Below are 23,120 nucleotides of genomic sequence, written 5' to 3'. Positions count from 1 at the left end.
GGGTAGCTGTGCACCTTATAAGTTAAATAAATAAATAAAAAATAACTTGTATCTTTTGATGCACGTTAACATAGCAGTGAGGCTTGCAGCACTGCCGTGCATCAAAATATTGTTTATCATGCCCTAAATTTGCAAGAATTATGACATGATAATATGGTTGATTGGCAGAAACCTTGTCAACTTCGCACATGGAGGGAATCATGAACTTGACCCAGCACAACATGCAGGTACACAATGCAACCCAGATAAAACAGAGGTTAACTTTAATCTTTTATGTAATCTTTTAGGCTGATGAGATTGTTATGGTGTTGGTGTTCCCCAAATTATCAATCATGAATGTCAGAATGCAGAGCCTAGGCGTACCTGAGGACGGTGGGATAGAGCTCGGCGGTGTACAGGTAAAGGACCATGAAGGCGCATCCAGAGAATCCTTTCCCTAAAGTCGCAATTGTTGTTCGCAGAGGGCCCAGAGCTGGAAATGGGTTACATAAGGAACAAGAGAAAGAAAATGTAATAAAATGTTGTTATTCATTTTATTCAAACCTACACACACTATCAATAAATAGAATTAATATTCATTTCAGGAAATAAACAGAATAGCCCATTGACACCAACTGCTCCTAGTTTATCTAATGGATTAACAACTTGAATATTAGGATATAATTTTCTGTATCAGGAAAGTCTATATAATATAGTGTATTTCATAGGCAGTATAGTGTACATAGACCAATTATTATATAGGCAAGTTAAAAGAACATAAGACAAATATATACTAATAGAACATTAGAATGCTGATAGCTCCATTAAGGGCAATGGAGTGCTCAGGGCTTCTATTGGCTGGTAGAAGCCAGGAGAGCAACATTCCAATGTTTTTTTTCCCCTTTCACAGCAGTTGCTGTGAGCAAAGGCATCTCAGAGCACAATGGGATTTAAACCCCCCTGGCACCGTCAGGCTTTTGTTTTTACTAATTAGAACACTCTGCCCTCTAGGATTGGAATGTTCCAATAGCCTTCGAACCCTCCTAGCGGGCTCTACCAGTCATCAAAGGCCCACTCCCTTAATGCTGGAGCAGGCCTTTAATGGCTGGTAGAGTCCGCTATGAGGGCTCTAATGTTATAATAACACTTTAGAGTCATATCTTTTTCACAATATAGCTCAAGGAAATTTGTCAAAATATCCTTAAAGCAATATTTGTGACTTCTTGTCTTAAATTAAATCTCCTCCCTTGTTGAAATACAAGACATTTCGAACATCCATTCTCCAATTTTAGGTTTTTGTTGCTTTTCAACTACTCAGAGTTAGACTATGCTGTTTTGTTCCAAAGGTTGGTGTCAAGGGTAATTTTATCCGCTGTGCTCAAATAATGAAATACAATCAGCAACTTTTTTTTTGAGAAAGTGGCTCTTTTTGTGTGGTCACCCCTATTTTTAATTGATGCTGCTAGAATTTGAATTCTGAACTCTGGGACACTACTATCCAGTGCCCAGTGCATCTTCCTGGTGTCTTAACACATGACAGAATAGTCACCAGTGAATTGTAGCATGTCTTTTTCCATACACATGGCTGACCAGAAAAACATTGTTTCAGGCTGACAGGCATAACTAGACCACTGTATCTTTGAAACCTCCAGCTGAACGTGTCAAAAATGAACCTATTTTGACAGGAGAAAACCTTTCTTTTAAGTACTAAATAAGTCACCCCTAAGTAAGACTTGCAGGTCACCAGGCAGGGTGTGTAGTACTTAAAAATGGAACACATAGAAATTAATGGTTAACATACCCCTGCAGTGTCTAACCTCCAATAGCTATTTTCACTGTATATGTACTATGGCCATGTCTATATGTAAAGCTAAAGTGCAAATACATTTCTAATTTTGTTCAATTGACCTAGAAAATTCATACATTCAATCACTGTTTTGATATTTATACAAAATGTCCAATTCAAGGATTCAATTGGATTTTTGCCAAATAATCAGGAAATGTGACTTTTGAAAAGTTGCACTTTTTTGCCTAAAGTTTTAGGAGGCTAATTGAAATTAGCCTGCTTGGGATGCCCTCCCTGTCAATTCTGCCTCCCTTGAGTAGATGTGACACTGTTCCCATGGTGTGATCAGCTTATCTCATGTAAAGACAATAGGTAGTGCCCAAGAACTACCTTAACTTCAAAGTGACCTGGAAGAGTCCTTCATATTCATAGTTTATTGCAAAGTGAGACCTGGAGAAGTGGGTCCTTTTGATCCAACGATATACTCTAACCTCCCCTGACTCAATTCACAGTGGGAGGGAGGGTGGTCCCGGAACCAATCAACTGTTGTTAGTTAAGTGGAGGCTGCATATTACCATGGACCCAACAGTTGGTGGGCCACAAGTCTTCTCCAATTAGAGAAAGGTTGCTGAAATCTTGATTTTCCCTGCAAAGGGTATACTGTTGGATAGTTTGCAATAAGGCAAATATAAGGTGTTTAAAAGGGGGAACGTTTGCCCTAGGATCTTTCAATTGGTCAGGGAGTCATCCCCACCAACTAGCTAGTGGACTGCACACATTCGTCACCTCACTTTTAGCACCTCTGACCACCTCTGGACCTGTGGAAGAACAGAAGAGGAAGATGCCTGTTGTCTGTAATGAGTAGGGAGTCCTGAGGGGCATGACCTGCTTCTACTTCTACCAAGGATTGAGAAGTGGACTTCAAGGGTCAGTTGGTTCACCTCCCGATTGGCATAAAACAAGCTGCAAGAGGCCTTTCCTGGAAGGGACCTGAAGAGCAATGGCAGGTGGACCCAAACTGGACTTTGCTTTGTAGTGTAGTTCCTATTATCCCAATAGGCTCTGCGCATTGGAATAATACCTTCAATAGTAAAGGCCTAGACCAGACGTTAACTAGGTCTACTACTGTCGATATTAGACTTAAAGTTTTGGGTTTGCCAGCTAGCTCAGAGTTCACTAGAAACTTTCTCGAATGTTCAGGAAGGAATTAACTTCCCTGATTAGACAAGAAGGGATTTAGTTTCTGACAACCATAGAACATGACAACTTTGCTCTCCCCTAATCAAGAGTGTATCTCGAGAGTCGTGTGAACAAAAGGCAATTTATTTTACTCAGTCAGTACGTGCATTCTTAGTCTCATCAGAATGTAGAGAAAAGGAAGAGACGGGCGTGTTCAATAAAAAGGTGTTATTTATTGATCAGTCTCTTTTCTCATACAAGAGAAATGGATCGATATTATTGCAATACTTATAGCTAAGTAAAGTGCCAACATTAAAAGCAATAGTATGAAATAATACTGTAAAAACATTGATATGGTTTCTAAGCCATAAGATGTTTTAAAATGAATAAAATATATTACATACACATATACATTTGACTAAACGTACTCAACTGGTGTTTCTAAATACGCCTACCCCGTGTACCTGACCTAAGCCTAATACGTGGGCGGGAATAGAAAGTTACAGTTTAAGTTAAGTTTGTTTTTGCCAAGTGAATAACTAAAGAATTCTCTGCGAGGGGTTATTCAGTTCTGTACCTGGAATCTAGGTTGAATGAGGGATGGTATCTCTCTCTCTGGTCTCGATATTCCAGGCTGCCTGCGAGGGCTACCCGGAAGCGCCGGTGCTGGATTTCTCGGCAGGAGAAAGCAGCGCGTCTCGTTCTCAGCGCGTCAGGAAGGCGGGGCTGCGCCAGCGGGGTCTGCTCTGCTCTGGGCTTCGGCAAGTATTGTAGTGTAGTTCCTATCATCCCAATAGGCTCTGCGCATTGGAATAATACCTACAATAGTAAAGGCCTAGACCAGACGTTAACTAGGTCTACTACTGTCGATACTAGACTTAAAGTTTTGGGTTTGCCAGCTTAGCTCAGAGTTCACTAGAAACTTTCTCGAATGTTCAGGAAAGAATTAACTCCCCTGATTAGACAAGAAGGGATTTCGTTTCTGACAACCATAGAACATGACAACTTTGCTCTCCCCTAATCAAGAGTATATCTCGAGAGTCGTGTGAACAAAAGGCAATTTATTTTACTCAGTCAGTACGTGCAATCCTAGTCTCATCAGAATGTAGAGAAAAGGAAGAGACGGCGTGTTCAATCAAAAGGTGGTATTTATTGATCAGTCTCTTTTCTCATACAAGAGAAATGGATCGATATTATTGCAATACTTATAGTTAAGTAAAGTGCATACATTAAAAGCAATAGTATAAAATAATACTGTAAAAACATTGATATGGTTTCTAAGCCATATGATGTTTTAAAATGAATAAAATATATTACATACACATATGCATTTGACTAAACGTACTCAACTTGTGTTTCTAAATACGCCTACCCCGTGTACCTGACCTAAGCCTAATACGTGGGCGGGAATAGAAAGTTACAGTTTAAGTTAAGTTTGTTTTTGCCAAGTGAATAACTAAAGAATTCTCTGTGAGGGGTTATTCAGTTCTGTACCTGGAAGTTAGGATGAATGAGGGATGGTATCTCTCTCTCTGGTCTCGATATTCCAGGCTGCCTGCGAGGGCTGCCCAGAAACGCCGGGGCTGGAATTCTCGGCAGGAGAAAGCAGCGCGTCTCAGCGCGTCAGGAAGGCGGGGCTGCACCAGCGGGGTCTGCTCTGCTCTTCACTTCGGCAAGTATGGCTGCTCCGTCTCGTCACCACGCGTGTGTTTGCATAGGGCAATATCGGTAATATTTATACCTTTAAGGTGCCGAGATTGACGTAAGGATGGACATAGATACGTCAATAAGGATGTCATACGACTTGCTCGTTAGCACATTCTTTTTGCTGAAGTTCTTGGTGAAATCAAAACAATGGCCGCAGGGTTTTGCCCAGGTTGTCATAGGTTTGATTTGTTATGAGAACTCCGTATGCCTTATCAGGGGCTGGAGGGATATCGCTTGTCTAATTAGATCGCAAGCGTTATGACCTAATCAGATAACACGTTCCTGTGCTGTAGTGTGACTGCGTCAGATAACGGTATCTGCATCATGGGGATTTTCTGCCTCATGGGCTGATTACTAGTTAACTTGTTAGTTTACTAACCAGAATAGGGTCAGGAATAGGGGGATCGATTCAGGACCTATAGGAATACATCACACCCACTCCACGCTAACTATGGTCATATTTACTAATCTAGGCATAGTATAACATAGTACAACATACTACAGAGTATAGTGTATACCTTACCACCCCAAAATACATAAATGCATTTTGAATTTTTTCAAATATACGGAAAAATTGCAGTCATATGTATTGTATGCACTCAAGCTGTAGAATAATGCTAAAGTAATCACGCATTTGTATATATTATTGCTTATTTTGTATATGAAAATTTACACATGAAATGGCTCTTAATACAGAAAAAAAGTTCGAGACCATTCCATCACATAATAAAATATTTGTGAACATACCAGCGGGCAGCTAATGTCTATAAGCTATCTAAAATATAGAAATTTTAGTTCTTTAAGAATAGTTCTTACTTTAAGCAGAAGATAGTGTCCCGAAAAATATGCAAAAATATTTTGGGGCTGTTGAAAAACTTGCTGTCCGTGAACTGGAGGGAAAATTGTTCATGTGACTTTATTTATAAAGTTGAAGGCCGAATTCAGGGAACGCCGTGTGCGAGCTTGCTCAAAAGTCTCTATTTCTGCTCTGGAGAGAACATCATATCATTCAGGCTTTCGAAAAAGCTGTCAACAGCTTCCTGGGAAAGTTCCACTAACTCGGAAATAGGTGTAATCATGCATTCGTGCGCATGATTGTCTCCATTGACATTCTGATTTGCATTGCTGACAGAAGGTCGTACCTGTTCGATGCTGCTTTCATCTTGAACTTCACTACCCATCAATCGTAGGGGTGAAGCTTCCACGAATGCCGTCATCAGGATTGGTAGCCTTTGAGGGCAGCACAAAGCATGAACCTTGATCGGGCTCAACAATGTTTCTGGATCCATTGGCGCATCCGATTGTAGCGTCAGACAGGTGTCTAACACGCATTCTTCTCCGTATAGCAGGCACCTTAATACAGGTAAAACACATCTTTGCCACATTGGTCGAAATGATAGAAACCAAGTCATATTTAGGTCTCTAAGCCGGGAGAGTCCCAGGATTTTTGCTATCCGGTCCCGGTATCCAATGGCTAGGATTGTTTCTTCCCTTGTCGCAAGACTTTTGTCTGTGACATGGGTTGCCATAACGAAAAATAAGGACTAAGAATAGGATTCCTGCAATTAGTCCCAGGATCACGGGAAGTCCGCCAAAAATCGAATGGACGAAATCTGGAAAAATACCCAGTATGGCTTTGAATGGTGTTAATGCCATCGAAAATACTGTCTTAAATACCTTTGAGATCCCATTGGTATCAGAAATATTTAAGATTTCATTTAGAATTTCCGCGAAATGTATGGGGGAATTAGTTGATAACAATGAATGTATCTCTGCAGTCGTCCTTGCGACTTGTAGATCATATGTTTCTTTTGATGACGAGAGCCTGGTAGGCGTCTGAAGAAGCACTGTTTTCATTCTGCTTAAAGTATCTATTCGAATAGAAGTAATTTTCAAGTTGGGCCATGCCCTTGCCTCCCTGTCTGGAAAGGAGCTGGGGAACAATGAGCGTCCACAGCACTTGACCTTCGCAGTCGTAGTTACTAGATAAGGAGTCCCGGGCATAAGACTACAACATCTGCGGTCTACAATTAGAATGTAACTCCCATTATAGAGTCTTTGAAAGAATGGTTCTATTTCTGTTGCAGGTGCGCCTTGCTGGTGACATGAAAGGTTGTATGAATTCCCTTCACAGGCTCCATGCAAACTAATTCCGTTACACAGAAGTGTGCCGCTTAGTGACATCGCACAATTATTGCCACTAAGAAACACTTTCTGTCCTTTATTACTGACACATGCATGTGAATAGGGCAGGTTCCATGTTGTTTTAAGGTACCCCTTTCCCAATTTCTCGTACATGCCAGCCTGTATATATTTTTGGCAGTATTGAAACCTGAAGGTAGAAATTGGAATATTAATTATCCCATGTATTATCCATTCACTGATAGGTCGTTCTGACATTGTCATTGGTAATCTCTCAAGTTTCTCAATGCTCAGGATTGTATAATCAGCACCCTTCTGGGCCATACTGATTTGTCTTTCAGTAAGGTTAAAGATATAGAATAGTGACGTCGTGTTGATTAAACGCCAAGGCACATAGCCTGAACGCAGATTTTGTAACGTCCAGCCAAGCTGTACAATAGAACGCAATTGTGACTGACCGTGTTGTAATAACAGTAAGTCCTGCGATAATATGTCGATTGCTGAAGACACAATGCTGTCCAAAGAAAAAATTCTGGAGGACAGAGTCATTAACCCATTGTCCACTACAGAAAGTGATTTTTCCAAATTAATACGGTCAATTTCCCGTATTCTCTCTGCTGTTTCAATTTGAGTAACCTTCCAGGCCTCATTGTATGCTGCATATACAGAGGCTGCTATGAAACGTTTTTGACGCTGTTTGCGTGGTCCCATTATGAAATCATGCAAGTCAGCACCATCAGTAAGTAAAGTTAGGTGTTGCTTAATTTCTGCCAGTGTGGAAGTTTGCAGCCATTGAAGGCATAATTTGCCCACACTGTAGGTGGTTATTATCCCTGGGTGATGTCTTTGGGGATATCTAGGGTCTGGCCTGGTCATTTTGAACCCCTGTGTTTTATTCAGGAATCTGTCTTGACAGTTATTAGTATCTGTGGGCCAGATCAACCACTGTTTCCAATCAGGATGTGTTCTGTTTTGGTTTAATATATGGTTTACGTCTATCTCTTCATCTGTAGAAGTGTTGCTAAACATTGTTGGTTTTGGAATAGACGGTTTAATTAAATCTTTGATTTTGGCTAGGCCAAGACAGGTGGTTTGGTGAACAGTGTCATTTAAAAATATCATTTGTTCTGGGATCATGCAGGCTCTAAACAAAGCTTCTATACCCTGTACTTGCCAATCTTTTGTACCCCAAACACTTTTCAATTCAACATTTTTGTCCCAATAATCAAAACCAAAGGTATTCATTTTTTCAAAAAATGAGTCTGAATAAATCAATTTTGTGTTGGTTATCCTGGTCTTGGTTCCTGTCTTGTTTGACAATTTAAAATAGAATGCTTCAGCATTACTTGTGTTAAAACCTGAAAAGTATGAATATTTGTCATAGAAGGTTCTTGAGCTTCCTTTTGGAGGGGTTGCACAATGTTCCCATTGATTATAATTTAAAACATTTCTAGGCTGTGCAGATTTATGTAGAAAATGGTTACCATAATGGTTATAACAGTACATACTATCATAATTTGTAGAACCCTGCAAATAATCATGTTTGGTAAATTTAGCAGACATTACTAAGTCAGACATCATATTATTAATGCTTTCAAAGTCCCAATCATCAGCAAATGAGCTTGGTTTTGCAAAGTCACTCAATGAGATCTTGATTTGGTGTGGATATTTCAGGATTTCGACCGGACCATAAATTTCATAGTCAGTGTTGTCCCATGCTACCCCACCAGGTATCGGATTGGCTGTGAAGTTGGCTGAAGAAAGTTCTCTTTTCTCGACGTGTGAAGATGTGTGTGGTTTGAGGATCAAGTTGATTTTCAGACTTGCTGTGTCCATTTTAGCATATTTTCCCTCAATGAAGCGTCCCAAAGTTAGTACCATGATGAGCCAAAGTATGAGGATAAATGCACCAAAACCCACCCAAAATTCAATCCATGGAGAAATCAGATATGTTTCTTTCAGTTGTTTCAAAAGTTCTTTAGCTTTATCTTTAAAGGTTTTTGATGATGGCTGTGTTTTTGATTCACTGAAGCCTTCAGAGGAATCATCGAAGTTTATGAAGTAGCCGGATGCAGTTCTGTCAATTGTTCCAATTGGTTCAGGATTTCTGTTTCTTGCATTTTCACTTGGTACTTCATTATAGATTGGTGTGTCTCTGCTAAATGTTTTTATTTGGGTTTTCAGAGGTCTGAGTTCTATTGCATTGTTGCATAGTCCTTGTTGTTCTTCTGTAGGCGTTTCGAATGTGATGAGCCTCTTCGTTAGGACCTCTGTACTGGTAGCAAACCTAGGTGTTCTGCTACTTATTGGGAGTCCACTTGGCCTACTGTTTGTTATCGGCCACATGTTGTGGTTTTACCAGGTCGATTGATACAACTCGGTTCTCCTTTTTTCCAGCAAGTGGCGGTAGTACAACTGATCTTGTCCCGTTGACAGACAAGACAGGAACTGCTTTTCTGTAAGAAGGCCCAAATTCCTTCTTTACCGCGATCTTCTCCCTGACTAGATCCCCGACTTTTGGAATCCAGACAGGTCTTGCTGGGACAGGTGGTGGTTCTTCAGTGGTTGTTGGCTGTTGTTTCAACTTTATGTTGCTCAGGTCTTTTCTTGTTTTGTTTAAGTCCTGCAAAATAGCCAAACGGTCTTTGATATCAAAGCTTTTTTCTTTCACCACTGAAGTCTGACTATCAATGTCAGAGATCATCATCCTAGTTCCAAATAATAATTCGTACGCTCTGAATCCCTTCAGAGAATTTCTTGGCAAGTTATTTAGACTACGTTGGACACTTATTAGATGTTTGACCCACCCAGCTCCCGAACCTAATACCCTTTCCGCTATAGATTGCTTTATGCCTTGGTTTTTTCTTTACACCATCCCGTACCCTCAGGAAGGAAGTGAGAAGATTCCCGCTGGACTATGCTCATTTGGTCATGTTTCCCCTCAGGCTGGAGTGCTAGAGTGAAGACAATGGTCAAACGTAGCATGCTCTTAGCGTATATGCCATTTAGACTCGCAAATCTTTGTATAACAGTCCGGACGTCAGCCGAGTGCTGGTGATCTACATTATAAGTGGAAACTGGCCTGTATATGTTAATCGCAACCCTTCCTTTTTACTCTTGATTTTTTCCGGAGTAAAACGATGAGGTATTAAACTGTTTCTCTCCCCACTGCGATCTCTGTTGCAGTTTGGGCAGTTTTTTACAAACATGGTGTGACGCAGGCTCATGCCTGGCCACCAGTACCTTGATTGTAATTCTTCCAGAGAATCTTTTAGTTTGAGGTGTCTGAGACCCTCGCCCATATGTGCGTCTGCTATTAACAAGGTTCTCCTGTCCATGTTTGGAATCACTCTATCCCCCACTCCAGGGATTCGAGCAAAAGGGACGGAGTTTGCATCGATTATGTATGTATAATTGAGTGGATAATTGATCGGTAACGCTGAGCAGTCGCCTTTTGATGACGTTTTCACTGCCAGCACTGTTTCACCGTCAATGTATTTTAATGTACGCTTTTTTTGAACTACGGGAGCCGATTTAGTTGCTGCCGCTGTGGCTGTTTCAGCCAATGAATTCCCTGCAACGTGAACGCCATCACGCTGATGACTCAGTGAGTGTGTCACGTGAGTCTTTGGTAGTTCTTTTTTCAAAAGAGCTATTTGTTCCCAGAGCAGTTTCTGCTTTATTAGTGCATCTGTGTCATCTTTGTAACCGTTTTGAATCCATGTTTGCAAATCCTTGTTATATGATTTGACGCAGTAATATGAATCTGACACTATAAGTGTCGGGAATTCGCGATCCGCATTATCTAGCGCCATTTTCAAAGCTACTATCTCAGTTTGTTGTTCTGAATTAGTTTCTACTGAGTGTGTTTTTGTTAATAGAGGTTTTAGTTTACCTCCGTGCCACACTTCTTTTGTAATCCCACATGTGGGGTTGTATGCTTGTTCTCCCCAAACGGGAGGTTGAGCATGTCCGTCTGTATAAATTACACAGGCGTAATGTCGTAAAGGCAGAATGTCGATTGGCAGAGGGAATATTCTTTCATATTCTAGATTTTTCAACTCTTCTAGTTCTAGAAAATTGTCAGCCAGGCTATACTTGATAACTCATATCCTAAGAATAGGACTGTCAGATGGGCAATTCTGGATTTTTTAAAGTTGAATTTGTAACCCTCTGCTGCGAACACAAGTATTATGGTGTTCACTCTCTTCAAGTGAGTCTCCAAGTCATCATCTGTTAAGTAAATGTCATCGACATAAGATAATGCTTCATCATCATATAATTGTAGTAATTCTGTTACTCTCGCTGAGAATACCCCCGGGCTGTTCTTGTACCCCTGGGCTAACCGACAGAATTGTTTTTGAGTGCCATTTATTGAGAACGCAGTTAAATATCTGCTCTCTGGTGCTATGTTTTGACAAAAGAATCCATTAGAGATGTCCAAGGTTGTTTTGTATTTTTTGTGCACTATGTTATTCATTAGTGCAGCACTGTGTGAGTTTTGCACTGCAAAAGTTTTGCAACATGTGTTAAGGTGTCGGTAATCCAAAACTAGACGATATGAATTGTCTGGTTTGGAGACCGGAAACAAAGGGTTGTTCATTTGTGAGGTGCAAGTTTCAATCACCCCCTGGTATTCTAGCTGATCTAGTATTTCATTTACCTGTTTTTTTGCTTCTTGCTTAATTGGGTACTGCCTTTGTGCAGTAAGTTGTGATTTTAACTGGATTTTGTGAGGAGGAGAGTCCTCATCCCATCCTACGTGATTTTTATATAAAGCAGGAGCTAGATCTACTGCCCACTTTCTAGCAAGTGTGTATTTTTTATGAATTGGGATGTGGTTTGAGAAGGCAGGCATAATTACTTCTTCGCCATGAGGGCACTCCCTGACAAATTCTGGTGGCCAGTCTTTTTCAGCTAGAAGGATGTCATAGCCCTTGGAGAGATTATCCCAAAATAGTCCCCTTATTTTTCTAGTCTTATCTCCCTCTATACGTAATGTTATTTCGTATATTTTGTGAGGTTTGCTAACTCTGGTGTCTGCAGTTTCCACTTGAAGATATTCATTCGTGTCCACTGTCTCCAGATGATTCATAAGGACTTTGCGAGCTATGCTCACTTCTGCTGCGCTGTCTAGCATTGTCTGAGCCCATTCTCCGTTTTTCAGTTGTGTCCTCAGTATTCTCGGCATTGTTAACTAGCTTGATACTGGCTACCTTCTTTTTTGGAAATTGTAATTTCTTTTTTAGCTGAGCAGGTTCCTTGTCTTTGGACTTGGCGTGCTCTTCTCTTTGTTCTGATCGTCCTCTTCTTTCCGATTTCTGCGAGGAAGTCTGAAAAGATTGAGAGGGACGTGTATCAATGTCTTGATATCTATCAGGCTTTTTTATATTATCCCTATTTCTAAGGTTATATCTATTCCCAGAGGGGTCACTTTGTGGTGACCTGTGTCTCTGGTTCGGAGATTTTTCTCTTCGCCTAGGAGACCTTCCTCTGGACTGGAATTTCTTTTCTTTAGGATTGGATTGTTTGTTTCCATCCCAGTTCTTTTTTGGTGATGTAGATTTATTGTTATAAAATATTTTTTCAGGACTTTCAATCAGTTGTGGTTTTACTGGTATCCCACCTAAACTATCTCTGCCTAGTTCCTCATAGGATTTTTCTATGATTCTGGCTATTTCAGCTGGTTGGTCTGCTATATCTGTCTCTTTTAACCTCTGGCGGATCGCCACGTTTGCTGCTTCTCCTTTTATGTTGGCTAATAGTATAGCCGAGACCTGCTTGAAGTCTTTCAGTAATTTCATACCAAGAGTTAAAGCGGGTTCTGGACCATATTCATCTTGAATTTGTTTTAGCACATCTGGTATTACCGAAATGGATGGAACACCGTGCGTTTTTGTGTAGATGGAAGCAAAGACTGTACCCCAAGTGTCACAGTCCTCTATGTGTGGTGCGATTCCCATTGGGAGACAGATAGTCAGAATCCTGTGTTTTTCTAATGGGGTGGTGTCAGGAAACACCGCCTCTATTTGGGTGATCTTCTGTGCCAACCAGAATGGTATTTGTTCCCGTTTAGCCGGTACCTTCCCTAGACAGGACTGGATGTTCTGTGGTGTAATTTTATTCGTGTTCCCCTGGTGAGGGGTCAGCTGTGGAAGTTTAATCGCTGGCTGAATTGTTGAAGTCCGCATCACATATTGGACTAATTGTCTATGTATTTTTATTAATTGTTTTAGCTGTGTTAACAGCTCTGCTGCAGACATCCCTTCGATGTCTGGATGTGGTGTGTATCCGGCTAGGACCGGCCACATTGCTCCTGGTCTACCTAAAGGACCAAGCCTGGTGATGTGATTGTTATGTTTTAGGGCGCCATCAAATAAGAGCAGGTGCTCTTGAAATTTGAGTGGTACTTCCACCTCCTCGAAAGGAGTGTACGTTTCAGGAGGTTCCTCTATTTTGTAATAGTGGAAGTACTTTGTTACAGCATTTGCTGCTGGAAAATGTATCCATGAATAGTATACCTCTGTCTGCCGATATTCGTGTGCCTCAATTACGAATATGACTGTGCCACCTCTAGGTGTCAGTCCATTTTCTATAAGTTTTAAAGTTATAGATCTCCTTTTGATGACCGGGATGAGTATTATATCCTCGTCTGCTGCCTGCATGGTAGCATCAGCTGCTGCGAGTTCAGTTGCTAATCTAACTGCCTCTCTTTCATCCTCATTGTCTGACATTTTACTGTCCAAAAGGTTATTTTGTTTGTTTGCAGATCAGGTTTCTTGTGGAAACAAAGATTAGATGCATAATATTTTGGAACTGTGTATCCTTCAACGTTGACTATACCAAGAACCATACATAGGAGTTCCCTCCTGCGAGGTCTGGCGGATATTACCTTTCACCCACTCCAGACGTCTTTGGAGTATTATGGGAAAAGGGGTCTGAGTGAGAAAGCACGACTGAGTTACTCTAAATGTCTTACGTTAGTTTTATCGCCCATTCCAAACGCGTTGGGCGCCATGTAGTGTAGTTCCTATCATCCCAATAGGCTCTGCGCATTGGAATAATACCTACAATAGTAAAGGCCTAGACCAGACGTTAACTAGGTCTACTACTGTCGATACTAGACTTAAAGTTTTGGGTTTGCCAGCTTAGCTCAGAGTTCACTAGAAACTTTCTCGAATGTTCAGGAAAGAATTAACTCCCCTGATTAGACAAGAAGGGATTTAGTTTCTGACAACCATAGAACATGACAACTTTGCTCTCCCCTAATCAAGAGTATATCTCGAGAGTCGTGTGAACAAAAGGCAATTTATTTTACTCAGTCAGTACGTGCATTCTTAGTCTCATCAGAATGTAGAGAAAAGGAAGAGACGGGCGTGTTCAATAAAAAGGTGGTATTTATTGATCAGTCTCTTTTCTCATACAAGAGAAATGGATCGATATTATTGCAATACTTATAGTTAAGTAAAGTGCATACATTAAAAGCAATAGTATAAAATAATACTGTAAAAACATTGATATGGTTTCTAAGCCATATGATGTTTTAAAATGAATAAAATATATTACATACACATATACATTTGACTAAACGTACTCAACTGGTGTTTCTAAATACACCTACCCCGTGTACCTGACCTAAGCCTAATACGTGGGCGGGAATAGAAAGTTACAGTTTAAGTTAAGTTTGTTTTTGCCAAGTGAATAACTAAAGAATTCTCTGTGAGGGGTTATTCAGTTCTGTACCTGGATGTTAGGATGAATGAGGGATGGTATCTCTCTCTCTGGTCTCGATATTCCAGGCTGCCTGCGAGGGCTGCCCAGAAACGCCGGGGCTGGAATTCTCGGCAGGAGAAAGCAGCGCGTCTCAGCGCGTCAGGAAGGCGGGGCTGCGCCAGCGGGGTCTGCTCTGCTCTTCGCTTCGGCAAGTATGGCTGCTCCGTCTCGTCACCACGCGTGTGTTTGCATAGGGCAATATCGGTAATATTTATACCTTTAAGGTGCCGAGATTGACGTAAGGATGGACATAGATACGTCAATAAGGATGTCATACGACTTGCTCGTTAGCACATTCTTTTTGCTGAAGTTCTCGGTGAAATCAAAACAATGGCCGCAGGGTTTTGCCCAGGTTGTCATAGGTTTGATTTGTTATGAGAACTCCGTATGCCTTATCAGGGGCTGGAGGGATATCGCTTGTCTAATTAGATCGCAAGCGTTATGACCTAATCAGATAACACATTCCTGTGCCGTAGTGTGACTGCGTCAGATAACGGTATCTGCATCATGGGGATTTTCTGCCTCATGGGCTGATTACTAGTTAACTTGTTAGTTTACTAACCAGAATAGGGTCAGGAATAGGGGGATCGATTCAGGACCTATAGGAATACATCACAGTATGGCTGCTCCGTCTCGTCACCACCGCGTGTGTTTGCATAGGGCAATATCGGTAATATTTATACCTTTAAGGTGCCGAGATTGACGTAAGGATGGACATAGATACGTCAATAAGGATGTCATACGACTTGCTCGTTAGCACATTCTTTTGCTGAAGTTCTCGGTGAAATCAAAACAATGGCCGCAGGGTTTTGCCCAGGTTGTCATAGGTTTGATTTGTTATGAGAACTCTGTATGCCTTATCAGGGGCTGGAGGAATATCACTTGTCTAATTAGATCGCAAGCGTTATGACCTAATCAGATAACACGTTCCTGTGCCGTAGTGTGACTGCGTCAGATAACGGTATCTGCATCATGGGGGTTTTCTGCCTCATGGGCTGACTGCTAGTTAACTTGTTGGTTTGTTTAACCAGAATAGGCTCAGGAATAGGGGGATCGATTCAGAACCTATAGGAATACATCACACCCACTCCACGCTAACTATGGACATATTTACTAATCTATGCATAGTAAAACATACTATAGAGTATAGTGTATACCTTACCACCCCAAAATACATAAATGCATTTTGAAATTTCTCAAATATACGGAAGGATTACAATCATATGTATTGTATGCACTCAAGCTGTAGAATAATGCCAAAGTAATCACGCATTTGTATACATTATTGCTATATGGTATATGAGAATTAACACATGAAATGGCTCTTAATACAGAAAAAAAGTTCGAGACCATTCCATCACAGAATAAAATATTTATGAACATACCAGCGGGCAGCTAATGTCTATAAGCTATCTAAAATTTAGAAACCTTAGTTCTCTAAGAATAGTTCTTACTTTAAGCAGAAGATAGTGTCCCGAAAAATATGCAAAAAGATTTTGGGGCTGCTGAAAAATTGCTGTCCGTGAACTGGAGGTAAAATTGTTCATGTGACTTTATTTTTAAAGTTGAAGGCCGAATTCAGGGAACGCCGTGTGCGAGCTTGCTCAAAAGTCTCTATTTCTGCTCTGGTGAGAACATCATATCATTTAGGCTTTCGAAAAAGCTGTCAACAGCTTCCTGGGAAAGTTCCACTAACTCGGAAAAAGGTGTAACCATGCATTCGTGCGCATGATTGTCTCCATTGACATTCTGATTCGCATTGCTGACAGAAGGTCGTACCTGTTCGATGCTGCTTTCATCTTGAACTTCACTACCCCTTAATCGTAGTGGTGAAGCTTACACGAATGCCGTCATCAGGATTGGTAGCCTTTGAGGGCAGCACAAAGCGTGAACCTTGATCGGGCTCAACAATGTTTCTGCATCCATTGGCGCATCCGATTGTAGCGTCAGACAGGTGTCTAACACGCATTCTTCTCCGCATAGCAGACACCTTAATACAGGTAAAACACATCTTTGCCACATTGGTCGAAATGATAGAAACCAAGTCATGTTCAGGTCTCTAAGCCGGGAGAGTCCCAGGATTTTTGATATCCGGTCCCGGTATCCAATGGCAAGGATTGTTTCTTCCCTTGTCGCAAGAGTTTTGTCTGTGACATGGGTTGCCATAACGAAAAATAAGGACTAAGAATAGGATTCCTGCAATTAGTCCCAAGATCAGGGGAAGTCCGCCAAAAATCGAATTGACGAAATCTGGAAAAATACCCAGTATGGCTTTGAATGATGTTAATGCCATCGAAAATACTGTCTTAAATACCTTTGAGACCCCATTGGTATCAGAAATATTTAAGATTTCATTCAGGATTTCTGCGAAATGTATGGGGGAATTAGTTGATAACAATGAATGTATCTCTGCAGTCGTCCTTGCGACTTGTAGATCATACGTTTCTTTTGATGACGTGAGCCTTGTAGGCGTCTGAAGAAGCACTGTTTTCATTCTGCTCAAAGTATCTATTCGAATAGAAGTAATTTTCAAATTGGGCCATGCCCTTGCCTCCCTGTCTGGAAAGGAGCTGGGGAACAGTAAGCGTCCACATCACTTGACCTTCGCAGTCATAGTTACGAGATAAGGAGTCCCGGGCATAAGACTACAACATCTGCGATCTACAATTAGAATGTAACTCCCATTATAGAGTCTTTGAAAGAATGGTTCTATCTCTGTTGCAGGTGCGCCTTGCTGGTGACATGAAAGGTTGTATGAATTCCCTTCACTGGCTCCATGCAAACTAATTCCGTTACAAAGAAGCGTGCCGCTTAGTGACATCGCACAATTATTGCCACTAAGAAACACTTTCTGTCCTTTATTACTGACACATGCATGTGAATAGGGCAGGTTCCATGTTGTTTTAATGTACCCCTTTCCCAATTTCTCGTACATGCCAGCCTGTATATATTTTTGGCAGTATTGAAACCTGAAGGTTGAGATTGGAATATTTATTATCCCATGTATTATCCATTCACTGACAGGTCGTTCTGACATTGTCACTGGTAATCTTTCGAGTTTTTCAATGCTCAAGATTGTATAATCAGCACCCTTTTGTGCCATACTGACTTGTCTATCAGTAAGGTTAAAGATTTGGAATAGTGACGTTGTGTTGATTAAACGCCAAGGCACATAGCCTGAACGTAGATTTTGTAACGTCCAGCCAAGCTGTACAATAGAACGCAATTGAGACTGACCGTGTTGTAGCAACAGTAAGTCTTGCGATAATATGTCGATTGCTGAAGACACAATGCTGTCCAAAGAAAAAATTCTGGAGGACAGAGTCATTAACCCATTGTCCACTACAGAAAGTGATTTTTCCAAATTAATACGGTCAATTTCCCGTATTCTCTCTGCTGTTTCAATTTGAGTAACCTTCCAGGCCTCATTGTATGCTGCATATACAGAGGCTGCTATGAAACGTTTTTGACGCTGTTTGCGCGGTCCCATAATGAAATCACGCAAGTCAGCACCATCAGTAAGTAAAGTTAGGTGTTGCTTAATTTCTGTCAGTGTGAAAGTTTGTAGCCATTGAAGGCATAATTTGCCCACACTGTAGGTGGTTATTATCCCCGGGTGATGTCTTTGAGGATATCTAGGGTCTGGCCTGGTCATTTTGAACCCCTGTGTTTTGTTCAGGAATCTGTCTTGACAGTTATTAGTATCTGTGGGCCAGATCAACCACTGTTTCCAATCTGGATGTGTTCTGTTTTGGTTTAATACATAATTTACGTCTATCTCTTCATCTATGGAGCTATTGCTGTTCATTGTTGGCTTTGGAATAGACGGTTTATTTAAGTCTTTGATTTTGGCTAGGCCAAGACAGGTAGTTTGTTGAACAGTGTCATTTAAAAATATCATTTGTTCTGGGATCATGCAGGCTCTAAACAAAGATTCTATACCCTGAACTTGCCATTCTTTTGTACCCCAAACACTTTTCAATTCAACATTTTTGTCCCAATAATCAAAACCAAAAGTATTCATTTTTTCAAAGAATGAGTCTGAATATATCAATTTTGTGTTTGTTATCATGGTCTTAGTTCCTGTCTTGTTTGACAATTTGAAATAAAATGCTTCAGCATTACTTGTGTTAAAACCTGAAAAGTATGAATATTTGTCATAGAAGGTTCTTGAGCTTCCTTTTGGAGGGGTTGCACAATGTTCCCATTGATTATAATTTAAAACATTTCTAGGTTGTGCAGATCTGTGTAAAAAATGGTTACCATAGTGGTTATAACAGTACATACTATCATAATTTGTAGAACCCTGCAAATAATCATGTTTGGTAAATTTAGCAGACATTACTAAGTCAGACATCATATTATTAATGCTTTCGTAGTCCCAATCATCAGCAAATGAGCTTGGTTTTGCAAGGTCACTCAATGAGATCTTAATTTGGTGTGGATATTTCAGGATTTCAACCGGACCATAGATTTCGTAGTCAGTGTTGTCCCATGCTACCCCACCCGGTATAGGATTGGCTGTGAAGTTGACTGAAGAAAGTTCTCTTTTCTCGACGTGTGAAGATATGTGTGGTTTGAGGATCAAGTTGATTTTCTGACTTGCTGTGTCCATTTTAGCATATTTTCCCTCAATGAAGCGTCCCAAAGTTAGTACCATGATGAGCCAAAGTATGAGGATAAATGCACCAAAACCCACCCAAAATTCGATCCATGGAGAAATCAGATATGTTTCTTTTAGTTGTTTCAAAAGTTCTTTAGCTTTATCTTTAAAAGTTTTTGATGATGGCTGTGTCTTTGATTCACTGAAGCCTTCAGAGGAATCATCGAAGTTTATGAAGTAGCCGGATGCAGTTCTGTCAATTGTTCCAATTGCTTCAGGATTACTGTTTCTTGCATTTTCGCTTGGTACTTCATTATAGATTGGTGTGTCTCTGCTAAATGTTTTTATTTGGGTTTTCAGAGGTCTGAGTTCTATTGCATTGCCGCATAGTCCTTGTTGTTCTTCTGTAGGCGTTTCAAATGTGATTAGCCTCTTCGTTAGGACCTCTGTACTGGTAGCAAACCTTGGTGTTCGGCTACTTATTGGGAGTCCACTTGGCCTACTGTTTGTTATCGGCCACATGATTGTGGTTTTACCAGGTCGATGGATACAACTCGGTTCTCCTTTTTACCAGCAAGTGGCGGTAGTACAACTGATCTTGTCCCGTTGATAGACAAGACAGGAACTGCTTTTCTGTAAGAAGGCCCAAATTCCTTCTTTACCGCGATCTTTTCCCTGACTAGATCCCCGACTTTTGGAATCCAGACAGGTCTTGCTGGGACAGGTGGTGGTTCTTCAGTGGTTGTTGGCTGTTGTTTCAACTTTATGTTGCTCAGGTCTTTTCTTGTTTTGTTTAAGTCCTGCAAAATAGCCAAACGGTCTTTGATATCAAAGCTTTTTTCTTTCACCACTGAAGTCTGACTATCAATGTCAGAGATCAACATCCTAGTTCCAAATAATAATTCGGACGCACTGAATCCCTTCAGAGAATTTCTTGGCAAGTTATTTAGACTACGTTGGACACTTATTAGATGTTTGACCCACCCAGCTCCCGAACCTAATACCTTTGCCGTTATAGATTGCTTTATGTCACGTTTTTTTCTTTCACAATTCCGTTCCCCTCAGGGTGAAATGGACAAGAGTACCGCAATGCCACGCCCATGCTGACCATGGCCTCCTTATAAGCTCTAGAGCTAAAAGCAGGACCGTGGTCCGAATGCAGCATGCCAATTGCGTATGTGCCGATAAAGACTCGCAAATCTTTTATAACAGTTCTGGCATCAGCCGTTCGCTGGGGCCACATCCATATGAATCTCGTGCATGAATCCACTGCGACCAAGATATATTTTTAGTTACCGTCCCTTTGTAAGGGACCGCAGTGATCTAGATAAACACAGGCTAATGGTTTATCCGAGATTAGAAGGGGCGTCTGAGCTGGACGTCTCACTGTTGATACTTTCATTCTTTGACATATTTCACATTCTAGAACATAGTTCCTTGTTTGTCTTCTCATTTGTGGCCACCAGTATATCTGTTTTAATAATGATACTGTGGCTGAGACGCCAGCATGGATAGAAGCAAGCCCTTCGTGTGCCGCTATTATTAGTCCTAACCTATGTTCTATGTTTGGAATTGCCCTATCCCCCACTCCAGGGATTCGAGCAAAAGGAACATTGTTTGCATCAGTTATGTATGAGTATTTTACTGGAAAGCCTTTCGGGAGTGTTTCTATCGGATCCTTTTCTGAAGCGCTGACAGCTTGTAATATTTCGCTGTCTATTTTTGTTTTTGACCGGGTGATGGCAGCTACGGAAGCCGTTTGCACAGCTGCCTTCGCGGCCTCATCAGCCAATGAATTCCCTGCAACGTGAACGCCATCACGTTGATGACTCAGTGTGTGTATCACGTGAGTCTTTGGTAGTTCTTTTTGCAAAAGAACTACTTGTTCCCAGAGCATTTTATGCTTGATTGTGCCTCCTTTTGCATCCTTAAAACCATTTTGAAGCCAGATCTGCAAGTATTCATTATAAGACTGAACGCAATAATACGAATCGCACATTATGAGTGTGGGGAATTCTCGATCGGTATTTTCAAGCGCCATCTTGAATGCCAGTAGTTCAGCTCGCTGAGCTGTGCAATCTCCTAGAGATTGCGTTTTAGTGAGGGTTGGTTTAAATTTCCCTTCGTGCCAGCGACCTTTAACAATCGCGCACGCAGCACTATAAGCTTGTTTACCCCCAACTGCGGGTTGTGCTGATCCGTCTGTATATATTATACAGCCGTAATGATCTAGAGGCAGAATTTCGGTCGGCGGAGGACATTCAAATTCATATTGGAGAAATTCTTGTGTTTTTAAGTTAGGATCAAATTCGCATGCCACGTCCGTTGCAGCAAGAGAATTAGCCCATTGTATCCATCTCGGATGGAGCGCTTTAGCATTTGGAATGCTTGCCTTTGTTACCGCCTCTAGGGCTGGTATCGGTGTCACGATTATTATTCGTTTACCTTGTGCCAGGGCTCGTTCTTTTGCTATAGCTGTCTGTGTTGCAGTTAGAATTTTTTCCGTAGGGCTAAATTTCATTTCAGCCTTAGTGTACAAGTGTGATTTGAATGCAATTGGTACCTTTTCTCCCTCATTAGAGGTCAGGTATGTGAATCCGCATCTCCCTGGGATGACTCGAATCACAAGATTGCGTGTGTTATCACGTGTTTCTAATTTTGTTTTAATTAGCATGTCTGTTTGTAAGGATCTCAAAATTTCTGTGTGTATTTGAGTCCAATTGGATCTTTTAAAATCTGGTTTTATCAGATCATAAAGGGGTTTGACCCTTTCTGCGTAATTTGCAATGTATGTTCTTCCGAAATTTAGGAAGCCTAGAATCGACTGTAGGTTTTTTAGTGTTCTAGGTGCTTGGATTACGGCACATTTCTCTAGGAAATTGTCAGCCAGGCTTTTGCCTTCACTTGATAATTCATATCCTAAGAACAGGACTGTCAGATGGGCAATTCTGGATTTTTTAAAGTTGAATTTGTAACCCTCTGCTGCGAACCCAAGTATTATGGTGTTCACTCTCTTCAAGTGAGTCTCCAAGTCATCATCTGTTAAGTAAATGTCGTCGACATAAGATAATGCTTCATCATCATATATTTGTAGTAATTCTGTTACTCTCGCTGAGAATACCCCCGGGCTGTTCTTGTACCCCTGGGCTAACCGACAGAATTGTTTTTGAGTGCCATTTATTGAGAACGCAGACAAATATCTGCTCTCTGGTGCTATGTTTTGACAAAAGAATCCATTAGAGATGTCTAAGGTTGTTTTGTATTTTTTGCGCACTATGTTATTCATTAGTGCAGCACTATGCAAATTTTGCACTGCAAAAGTTTTGCAACATGTGTTAAGGTGTCGGTAATCCAAAACTAGACGATATGAATTGTCTGGTTTGGAGACCGGAAACAAAGGGTTGTTCATTTGTGAGGTGCAAGTTTCAATCACACCCTGGTATTCTAGCTGATCTAGTATTTCTTTTACCTGTTTTTTAGCTTCTTGCTTAATTGGGTACTGCCTCTGTGCAGTAGGTTGTGATTTTAACTGGATTTTGTGAGGAGGAGAGTCCTCATCCCATCCTACGTGATTTTTATATAAAGCAGGAGCTAGAGCCACTGCCCACTTTCTAGCAAGTGTGTATTTTTTATGAATTGGGATATGATTTGAGAAGGCAGGCATAATTACTTCTTCGCCATGAGGGCAATCCCTGACAAACTCTGGTGGCCAGTCTTTTTCAGCTAGAAGGATATCATAGCCCTTGGAGAGATTATCCCAAAATAGTCCCCTTATTTTTCCAGTCTTATCCCCCTCTATACGTAATGTTATTTCGTATATTTTGTGAGGTTTGCTAACTCTGGTGTCTGCAGTTTCCACTTGAAGATATTCATTCGTGTCCACTGTCTCCAGATGATTCATAAGGACTTTGCGAGCTATGCTCACTTCTGCTGCGCTGTCTAGCATTGTCT

This window comes from Lissotriton helveticus, chromosome 6 (assembly GCF_964261635.1).
Source record: "Lissotriton helveticus chromosome 6, aLisHel1.1, whole genome shotgun sequence".
Lineage (NCBI taxonomy): Eukaryota > Metazoa > Chordata > Amphibia > Caudata > Salamandridae > Lissotriton > Lissotriton helveticus.
The sequence above is the reverse complement of the archived record's forward strand: the minus strand, read 5'-3'. Positions refer to the sequence as shown.